Raw genomic sequence first — 11,355 nt, 5'->3', positions numbered from 1 at the left:
CCGAGGAACGGGAGCCCCGCGCCGTTCAGCACCACTGCGCGCAGCCCTCGGCCCCGGACAATTTAGATCCTATCTGCCCGCAGTAAAGGCAGGCGAGACGAGCCGACAGCCGCCCCGAAGAAAAAGCTCATTGTTGCCTCGAGTGCAAGTTGCCGGCGCTCCCCCGCCCCCACTGAGCGCCGGCAGGTGTGGGGGGCCGGCCCGGCTGTGGCGCTGCCCCGCGGCGCGCAGGGAGCGCGGGGGCTGAGGGCCGTGCGCGGCCGCGCGCGGAGCCGAGACGGATGTGGTGACTCGTTATTATCCACTTCAAATACATCGGCCAGGGAGGTTACCTCCGCGATAACAGGGGTGTGGTGCTGGAATTGTTCTCCCCGGCGTGTTTTTCTGAAAACAAAACCAAACAAAAACCCAATAAACGGGCTGCCTGATTCGGACTGGAAGCCCGACCCGAAGAGCGGGTCCAGCTTGAGCGGCCGGGCAGAGCGAAGCGGGGTAAATACCCCGCTGACTCAATGACCCTGCGGCTCTCTGGCGGGCACCCCCGTTCAGCCCTGACACACCTGCACCGGGCGGGCTCCCCGCCGTCCCGAACCGCTCGGCTTCAGCACGGCGCGCGACCTGCTCGGGCTCCTCTCCGGGGAGCCGGGTGGAAGCAGAAAGCGCCCGCTGTAAATACATCGACTAGATATTTGGAGGGGGAGGGGGTTGTTTTCCTTTCCGCGTGCTCCCGGTGTAACAGAAGCGTCATTTTCTATTAGGCATATTTGGCAATTGTTCCCCGATGGCATGCTTTTTTGGCCATCTTTTCACGCCGCCTGTGCCAGAGTGCACGAGGTGGGTGACCATCATTGCACTTTGTGATCAAAACAAAATAAAATGTGGAAAAAAACCAAACAAACCTTTGCAGGCGCAAACTGTACAGGGAGTGCGAGTGTATTTGAAGGGCAGATGAGCCAGAAGTTTGTTCTGATAACGACTGGGGATGAACCAAATTAGTTTTCTTTGTAAATGCACCATCTAGTGGCGGTAAATATACCCTGCAGCTAGCCTTCAAATAGGGCCTGAACGCCGAGAGATGAAAGAATCAAGGGTAAAAAGCCCGTGGGAACTAGACTTACTTTTGAATAAAACTTGAAAAATCCAGAATTCCGATCATTTAGAAACTTCTGGTATTGTTTTAAATGATATTCTGAAGTGCTGTCAGTTCAGTCTGCCCTGTGCAAGTTAAAGATAAGGGCCAAAATGTTCCAAAGTTAGTGTTTGGATTTGCTCCTGTAGAAGTTTCATTGGTGTCAATGGGGGCACAGCACTTCTAAAAATCAGTCCACTTCTGGTGTCTCAGATTAAAAGCTTAACTCTGAGCACATGGGTTAAAACATCTTGGCAATGGTCCCTGCCCCCAAGGCTCTGACAGGCTTAGGGGTTGATATAGTTTAAGATATACATGTGTGCTGTGCACAAGGCAGCTGCTAATGGCAGATACAATAAAAATGCGGGATAGGTTCTCTTGGGAGAAAAATCTATAGGAAAGGAGGGTTTCAAAGGGAAGTAGAAAAGTAGTATTTCAATTTATGCCCTCACTGAGTCAGATACATGTGGAAAACATGGCAATTCTCACAGTGAGCCGAGACACTAGATGTAATGCTGGGACAGGCATATAACACCATGTATCAGTTTAGCACATGGATCAGCGGGAAGAGGGGAGAGAGGTATGAGGTTGAGAAGGTGACCACCATGAGTCGGCAGCTCTCCCACCAGCTGTGGGACACTCCTGCTCCTGCTCCTGCTCCCCACAGCCAAAGCCTCAAGCCAGCCCCAACTCTCACCCCCTGTCCAAGTGCTACCAATTGCTGTCACCACTGGCAAGGGACTAGGATGAATTTGATCCCACAGTAGGGCAGTGCCCTCAAAGCACCCGGGGCTCATACCCTGGTTTCTTTATCCCTGCTATTGACTGCAGTACCACTAAATAATAATACAGTGAGATACCTGGGATTTGAACAGCTCTTGGTAATGGATCTTGGCCTTGCTGGAGAACAAACATAACCCTAGCCACTCAGTGGAACTACCAACCCTATCATGGATGCCAAATTCTGACACATCAACTGGAAGCCCGGAGTTGCAGTTCTGAAAGTGATTCCTTCCCTTCCATCTGTGTTATCCGAAGGCTTTTTTCCACAAAAGTGTTGTTTAATTTTTTCTTTTTAAAATTGTCTTTTACTCTCTTGCTGCCTTTCATGATTAATAGAGTCATTATTAACTTTCAAAGAGGTACTCCACTTACTTATGCCTCTATACATTCTAGAAGTCACTCCCTGTATAGGTTTTTTGCATGTAGCTGCCCGTCATCCAAGTGGCAGCAGTTGTTTGTTGCCTGGTAGGTCAGTTTTCCATTGGAAAAGAAATCAGTGATGCCAAGACAGAGTACTTTTGTAACATCCCGTGTTTTACTGATGCAATATACAACTGCTCTTGAATGATACAGGTGGCTACAAAGAGCATAAAGGCAGTGTCAGGATTTTCCAGGGATATCAAACCAAATCCAGTACCTAGTTCTTATATACCAATTTGACCACCACAATGAGTTTCAAAACATCGGAAAAATCAGGGAGCAATTTAAAATTATCTTTTATGATTCACGTTCCATGCTTTTGCCTAATATGATATACAAAATAAAATTCAGGAGTTCATTAAGTTCAGTTCATTCTTTGCTTCTTTGCCCCTAATGCTAAAGTCAAGATCAGTTGTTTCATCCAGCTGATATGTACAGCCTGAAAGAAATCTAGGTTGTCTGTTAGGTACGAAAAGATAGGGTTGCCTGTGTTAAAACTAAGCACATTTTTGTCCCCATAGGAATCAACGCCACACCAATAAAAACAAATAATTTACTGTGCTGTTGACTGATTTGCTTTTGTTCTGTTACTCCAAATATTGTCTATTGTGCGAGGGCTATAGATCTAGTTTGCTGAGGTGTCAGAGACAACACATGACTCAAATTGCCCCACTGAATCACTGGCCCTTCTAAAAATCTTCAAAGCCTAATCTTCACTTTTCACTTGTCTTACAATGTGTAGATGCACACCATTTTCCTTTATATACTGTTCCTTTTTAGACTACTTATTTAAGATAGCATTTAAGGATCATGAAATAAAAATCAGTGCACCGCATTACAATAAAAACGTGCAGCCCTCAAACAGAGCAGAAACTTCTCTGTTAAACCTGTGGACTTCTGGGAAATTACTGGAAGGACCAGGCAAAAAGGGGATGAAAAAAAAGTGAGAACAAAGAAAGAAATCGGGGAAGGGGGGAGGAAGCAGGGGAATCAGCAAAAGTTAATCCCACCACAGTAAATCATACCTGAAATCATACTTTAAATCATGAGCCTTAAAGCATACCTTAAAAGTAGCCAGCAAAAAAAAACCTAGAGCCCATGATTCCCTGGAGAAATATTCTTCAGATAAAAAACCTGAATATTGATTATTTATCTAACTGCAGTATGCCCCTGATTGAATTCCCAGAGGCAGAACCAGCATGCCTCAGAGTCCAACAGTAGGAGGCAACAATCAATAGCTTTATTTACTGAAACTAGTGCTGTGAATTTTGTGATGTGCTGACAACAAATACAAATTACAGCAAGTTGTTATCAAGGATACTCGCTTCTGTTCTACAGGGACAAGTTAGCAAGGCTGCGTTCTGCTAGCTTAATACTTTAGAAACAAAGCTCTAGTCTTCTGTATTAGCTATCTCTCTAGAAAAAGACATATTTTAATTCAGCTTCTGGGATGAATACTGTAGTCTGCATGTATGCAGATCGTCAGACTAGATGGTTAAAATTGTCTCTCCTTGCCATAGACTCTATGAATCTATACCACAGGGCCATATTCTGTAAGATTATACCAAGCCATAAACTGGGCTCATGGTGAGGTAGGCAAGCACTGTCCATATAGCCATATGAGAGACTGAGACTCATAGGTCACATCCAGACGAGTGCAGCTGACACCACAAACCCATCTGCAGCCCCACGCACTGCACATTCAGGCATTTCCCACACTGCTAACTTGCAGCATGGGGGGAGGGATTTTGACCCCTGAAGATCCAGGGGTCAAAAAAACCCAAGCAGAAAAATAGGGGGGCAGTGCACATGGAGGCAGTGTGCCCGGCCAAAACTGGAGCCTGGCCAGTCCAAGCCATGCTCCGGCTGCTGGCCAGGCTCCAAGCTGCAAGAGAGACTGCAGCTTCCCTGGCCCCCAGGACCTCAGGTAAGGCTGCTGGAGCCAGCACAGTTGCTGGTCCCAGCCTCCCCTACCCCACCTGAGGTAACCTGCTGCACACCAAAGGGCACGTGGCACAGTCATTCCCCAGGGACAACTAGCAGTGGCACAAGGTGTCCCGCTGCTAGCTGTCCCTAGGGAACCAAACATCTGCCCTTGTCTGGATGTGGCCAGAGAGACTACATGTTTGGTTCAAGGTCATACAGGCAACGGATATTCATGGATTGGTACTCTTGAGTTTGATTGGCAGCCCTCTCAAGATCATCCTGTCTCTCACACAGAAGACATTCACAGGTCTTAGAAATCACATCTGGGGCAATGGGATGACGAGTTTATTCCATGTATGATATATTAATTCTCTCCATATATTGCCCAGAAAATACATTTCCATTTCTTTATTTAGCAGCAGCAGCTTTTTCTTGAACAAAGACTAAGCCTGAGTTACACCCTGGAACCATTCATCACTTGTTGCCACAACGGTGTTTCTATTGTTAATTTCTGTCAGGGTTGCTTTTAGGGGTTAGGCAGTGCAATGAGTCAGCCCTGAAAACACAGACTCAAATATAGGTCTAGTCAGAAGAAGGTAGCTGAGACTGGTAGCCTCAGTAGAGTTCTTTTCTGAATGTTTCAGAAAAACCAGACCACAGCCAGCTATAATGCCTCTCTGCTAAGATAGATTCACTGTTGCTTTTGTTTTCAGGATTGAAATGTGTTGACTAAGCTAAGTAAGGAAGCTTGCACAATGCTTGGCTCTCATCAGGGTTATTAATGTCTCATTTTTCATAAGTATGAAGATCCAAAGTTACTGAAGAAATGCAAAAAAACATTTTTTAAAGATGGCCTCTCACATGAGATCATGAGAGAGAATGTGGTTAAAAGTCCATTTTGTAACTATATCCTAGATACATATACCATCAATACCCCAACTCTGGCTCCCTTTTATCAGGCTAATGATAGCTGCACTGTTTTGTTGTCAAAACATCTCCTGTAATAGTCAGCTTGGAGAGTCCTTTCAGTAGCAGAATTTGAGAGGTTAATACAAAAGCACTTTCCGTATTAAGAGCCTCTTATCTACTAAATGGTTGTTTAAAAAAAAATTTAAAACAATAAATAAATAAATAAAATTACAAAGCCTGGTAATTTCCAAGGCCTTCTACTTGTTGCCTGATGATATAATACATCACAAGGCTGACAGCCCCAATAACCCTTTCTATCTTGTCATTTTTTTCAGCTGCATATATAAGGGGACTGCAAAGCAAACAGGAACAGGCTGTAGATGTGCATTCTGGGATGAGTAAATTATGTAAGATGCTGCTGCAGGTCAGAAATCAGGAAAGACAAAAGTCTCCTTCACTGTCTGGATTTTTATATCACAGATATTAGGGCTGAGGCTGAGAACTAGACCAGTGTAGACCTCAGAATGAGTATTGTCTGGTTTGGATTTTGGTCATAATATGAACAGCAATTCAGATTTTAAAGAATTATATGACTATTCAGTATCTGAAACAAGACTGAGATATACATCTGAGAGTGCCGGAAGAGTGACTATGGGATTTTTGTGCCTTTTGGGGGGTGAACCTATAATAATTCTTCCAGCTCCCAGAGTTATGCCCCAGAGAGCTGAAGACCCAGGCAATGGCTTGTGGTTTCAGGGGTTAATTCCAAGCCAGAATATAGAATTAGCTCAGGGAGGCACTTGCAGCAGGGAGCTAATTAGGTGCAGCTGAACCTAGTAACTGATAGGCTCCATGCCTTAGAGGAGTTGGGTTACTCCTCAGAGAAGAGACAGGCAGGGAGGTATGCTGACCAGAAGCCAGGAGGAAAAGTCTGGGTAGAGGTAAGTGTTGTCCTGTTTGGTTTCTGTGTTTTGAGGCTTGCTGGCTATGAAGCTGTTTGGAAGGAATGCAAATGGAGATTCTTGCCAAGTTTGTCCCATCACATTTAAACCCCAGGTCTCTGGGAAGTTGTGTTCAAGTCTGAGCTACCTCACTCTCCTTATCATCAATCCTGGCTTTGTGGCATTTCTGCTGACTTTATTTTGTACTCTGGAATTGAGTACAACTTGGTGAAGCCATAGGCTTCCTATATGAATCAGAGTCTTAGACAGATCTCTGTTTGAATTTGGGGTCCTTGAGAACCAAAACTAAAAGAAGACTTACCTGATCTGTGCAAACCCAATCAGTACAGCTCTTCTGTTGGCTACTAGAGGTCTTTCTAGTTGCTCATAAACTGTGGGTTTGCTATAGCAGAGATTTTTTTATTACCTCTAATATACCTTAGGAGAGAGAAATCCCTTAAGGGATTTTAAAATGTAACTTTGGTCTCTTAAGTTCATTACACTTTTTTTTTTTTTTTTTTAAACTGTACTCTGGTTATTAGCATCTATATGGGTTACCACAAATGTCACTTCCCTAGGTCTCAATTGCATGCACCCCCTAAGGCTTGGTGTCTTTTTAGCTCTCCTGGGGTGGAGTTTCTTTTGATAAGATTGGGGTTACAGCCCTCTGAGTATTACTTTACTTCAGCAAGCCTGTGGCAGGATGGAGCCCAAGGGGTGGCTGTGATGCCCTCTGGTGGCCCTGCAACTCATGCCCTGTTCTGGCTTTTAAGGTACCCTCCTTCTTCCCTTGTCTGCCCTGCCTTGATGTAGATATTGGTGCATGGGAAGGAAGGCTGCCTCTGGGTCTGAAAGCAAGCCCTTGTTCACTATCAGTCAGTGGGTTCCTCCTGAACCCTGCTAATCACTGTCCTGCCCTCAGGCACTAGGTGGGACCCTCCTGGCCCATCCACACTCAGATGCATTCACTGCTTTAAGGCCTAATTCTGTGGCCTCTGACTTCCCCTACAACCATGCCTATGCCTCTCAGATGTTGTCATTCATCACTTAAGTAGGACACTTTGCCCCCAAGAAAAATGCTATGCCACCTCCAGCCTTTAGACCCTTGTTGGGGCCTTGCCAGCCTTCACCCAGGTTCTTTAGTCATGCCTTTTTGCCTCAACCTGCTATCCTGACCTGGCTTCTGAGCTTTAGCCCCAATCTCAGACAACTTTTTCCACCCTCTCAGGCTACAGGCCCCTGGCCCTCCCTGCTTCAGGCTGCTTCTGTCTCCTGGCTTTGGCCTTATTAGTCACTACCTGCGTTATAAGCCCAGCCTCTCACAGAGGCTCTAACAAAATGCTAAGTATTCCTCTAGCATTATGTGACCTCCTCCTCTTGTAGTCACCATCAGTCCACCAGTGTAAATGGTGTGAGCCCACCAGCTACAACACAAACTATGCCTACACTGAGCCTGAACATAAACCCCAGCTCACTAGCTGCGCAGCCAAACTTCCCCTTACCCGGGGTCCTATTTCCCTGCAAGCCATCACCACTTTACTTGCATTCCCTAAGGCAGCTCAGATGCCAACCGGACACTCCTCTGTTCAGGAAATCTTCTCCCTGCCACCCAAAGGGCAGACTGACTGCCAGTCTCTGGCACTGGTTTTATGTGCCTCTGAAGTCCCACCCCTTCTTGTCACAAGCAGTTCTTTCTGCAGTTATTTCTTCTGGGCTGCTTGGAGATCTGCTCCTGAGTTTCTGTGGTTTCCCCGCTGTGCAGCCTATTGCTCTGCAGTGAGCTCTTCCTAAAGTCACAGGAGCTCTGGCTCCCTGTTACAAGGTCCAACTGGGCTTTGAACCCTTCATTTGATTTCTCCCCCTCCTCCCCCTGGAATTTGTAGCTACAAATGATTGACACACAGGTACCACACAGCCTCCTCAAACAGCATCCTTTAATACTAACCATAGGAATGCATCATTCAGAGACCCAGGTCTAAAATAACAGAGGGAGGCCTAACCATATGAATAGCACCTAGTATTTAGCTGCTTCCAGCTTAAATATGACGGCTTGCTTGCCTGTAGCTCCTGTTGTCTCCTGGACTGGGTGCACCAACCTCTCCTCATTCTAATTCCTTTTTCTCCCCCACATTCTTTTTTAGCCCTCCAGTTCTATAATAGCTTATTTTTCACTTCACCCTGTTTTCTGATTATGACTGTCAGCCTATTATGTTTGCAGGGATAATCCCTATCTGGACCATCATTTTGACCTTTCAGCTTGGCTTCTTTAACAATCTTTTTTGTTCCATCTCTACGGCAAGCTACCCACTGTAAATAGAAGCATGTATGATATTCATTTTTAAAAATATGTATGTATTCAGAGGTCACCACAGTATGCACTTAAATGCTTACTATTTTTGTCTTTTTTGTTTTTTTGTTTAACTCTGATACTTCCTTTTATATTTATAAATGGACATGGAGGTGAAGAGATGAACTGCCAGAGCAGACTATTTATTGCCGGACAAAGATCTTGAGTACAATGGACCTGATCCAGCAAAACTGAAACGGATCCTGTGCATAATGCAAGAAGGCTGCAGATGCAGAGCTGTTCAGAGGATCATGTATTGTGCTTTGGGGAGTAAACAATGTACTTGCATGAGGCAGCAAGGTGTGTGTTTTGAAGAGAAGAGGAATATGGGTATACGGTGGAAATCATCCAAATACAGCCATGGCTGCACTCCAGAAATTGACATCAAACATGGTTTCCACGACCCCATTCAGCTGATGCTGAAAACAGTTGCTCTTCTGTTGTCAACAAGTTCAACCATGCACAGCACCCACTGTGGTACCTACAAGAGGTTTGTCATATTTTGGTAAAATGTGTGAACCGTCAGAGTTTACCCAACAACTCCCCAGAGTTCACTGGGGCAACTGCTTGGGGAGAAGGGTGACGGAGAACTGTATGTAATGCCATTTGTCACAGGAGCAACATGAGCTTTCTGTTACACGAAGCCCTCTGTGCACTTGGTGATGGCAAACCAGATGGTGTGTAGAGGGGTTGGGGAAAAGAGGATGATTGGGGGTGGGAGCGAGGGAAATAGGAGTGATCTGTTCATTCTCTGGGAGCAATGGGGAGGTCAAGTTTTTACAGGAGGATGAGCCAGTGTGACTGGAGAAGAGGGAGAGACGAGACTTATTAAAGCAAAGTCAGACTTCATTTTTTTAATTCTCCATTTATAAATCTGACATTAGGCAAATGAAAGATGTTTGTAATATAGTTTCATATATTCTCTTCACTTCAGCCATGGGGGTGTGTGTGGGAGTGGGTGGAGGGTTAATGCAGTACTGTACTGGATTTGTTTTCCAACCAAGTTTGTTCAAACAACCTGTGTTAGCCTCAAGTATCTTTGTCCAGTAAACTAAAACAACTGTACTGCATTGAAGGCTACAGGATTCTGCAGTCCTACAAATAACTTCCTACCACCACATGAGGCCAGGAATTTTCCCCTATTTATATATGTGGAGGTATGTGTTGTTTTTTTATCTTGTGATGTAAGGCAGAAGAGCTTGCATGCATTATTTCCTTTAAAATTATATAAACACTGCTAATCTATCAAAACATGTGTGTTCTGGAAAATGCCTGACTAAGCTAAAAAGCTAATTTGTGTTTGTGGAAGTGTTACTAGTGTAGATGCTTGATGCACATCTGTTTACTGTTGGGCCCAGTAACATCTTCAGGATGATTGGTACAGCCCTCCGGTTATAAATTTCCAAATAATAATTGTGAAGTAAATAAATGAATGGTATCAACCATATAATTGTAAACTGTGGAGGTCTAATGACATAGAAGAAAACTGATCAAGTTCTAACATGCTTTGTATGACTAGAGATAGAGGCAAACAATATCAGGACATGCGGCATGCCTTACCAGAAAGGTATGGGGTGGAATAAAACTAGTGCTTTACCAGAAGAGGAATCATGTCAGTTTGACCCGGCTCACCTAGTCTTGGTATAGCTCATGGGCTTCAGCTGGGCTTTTTGGTGCCTTTTTATCTAATAGCTGATTGAATTGGCTATTAGATAAAAGCTGATTTCTAATAGGAGATTGAATCGGCTATTGGATAAAAGCACCAAAAAGCCCAGCTGAAACATGCAAGCTATACAGATGCTAGGCAAGCTGGGTCAAACTAATGCAATTCTTCTTCTGGGCATGTACTGCACTCAGTGCAAAAGCACACCAAGCTGAAAGTGCTGTGCTGTTCTGTTTTTGTTTTCCATGTCTGTAAGCCGCCATTATGGCCAAGGGCAGTGAAGAGTAAACAAAAGGTGTTAGTGCTGAATTTTCACTGTAGTTGAAACTCTTGGCAGACAGAGCAAGTGGGGAACAACTATGGCTACAAACTGACATTGTGCTTGTTCCAGAAGAAAGGTTCTTGTTCAGGCATTGGTGCCTGTCCCGGTACAAACCCTAAAAAAGGTTCACAAGATAAGAAACACTAACAGTTTTGTCTCAGGACATTGTGATATGTCTTAACCATTGTCCCAGGATTGCATTGTTGAATCAGTGGCAGAGGAGCAGCAACACATTCACCTGCTTGCTAAGCCCTGCTTGGAAAGGTGATATGCATGCATTCCAGTCCTGAGACTTCTCTGTTCTGGGACAAACACGGGCACAACCTGTCCTGCAATAAATTCAACATCTGTTCCTAGCCTATGTGTAACAGCTAAAACAGTTCAAGTTATACACAGCAAAACTAGCACAGCAACTACCATGAATGGATTGGAACATTTTAAATAATTTAAGTTTTTGTTTTCGGGGGGGGGGGGTTCTAAATTGGGAAAGGCCCATCTTTCAGTAATCACTGTTAAAATATTTTATTTCCCTCACATTTTGATAACTCCCTCCTCACCTATGCACTGTATAGAAATTCAGATGAGAATATTTCACATCGCACCTCAAAAATTGAAATTTCATATTCTTGTCATACTTTTTTTTTTTTTTTTTTTGATGGCCAGATTTCCTTCTAGTCAGGCTGGACCTCTTCTACAGCCATCTTCCCCGGCTGGTGCTGGAACCTTCTCAAGTGCTAACTTCACTGTAGGGAAACTCTTCTTAATTAAAAGCATCCACGCCAGAAGATCCAGGCTGACCTGGACAAGCTCAGCAAATGGGCGGACAAGAACCTCATGGTGTTTAACACCAATAAATGCAAGGTTCTCCACCTTGGGAGGAAAAACCTGCAGCATCCTTATAGGCTCGGCAGTGCT

At 44.6% G+C, this 11,355-nt stretch overlaps 1 protein-coding gene across 1 annotated transcript in view; it reads left to right on the top strand.

Moving 5' to 3' along the window:
- Positions 1 to 6,047: 6,047 nt before the first annotated feature.
- Positions 6,048 to 11,355, top strand: part of FBXW12 (F-box and WD repeat domain containing 12) — a 37,507-nt gene continuing 32,199 nt past the window's right edge. Inside the window, exon 1 of the mRNA XM_019536954.1 lies at positions 6,048 to 6,108. The gene's annotated coding sequence lies outside the window, so the exon portion shown is untranslated. The remainder of the gene's footprint in view (positions 6,109 to 11,355) is intronic.

This window comes from Crocodylus porosus, unplaced genomic scaffold (genome assembly GCF_001723895.1).
Source record: "Crocodylus porosus isolate Cpor-Errol unplaced genomic scaffold, CroPor_comp1, whole genome shotgun sequence".
NCBI lineage: Eukaryota > Metazoa > Chordata > Crocodylia > Crocodylidae > Crocodylus > Crocodylus porosus.
This window is presented reverse-complemented; position numbering and strand designations above follow the sequence as displayed.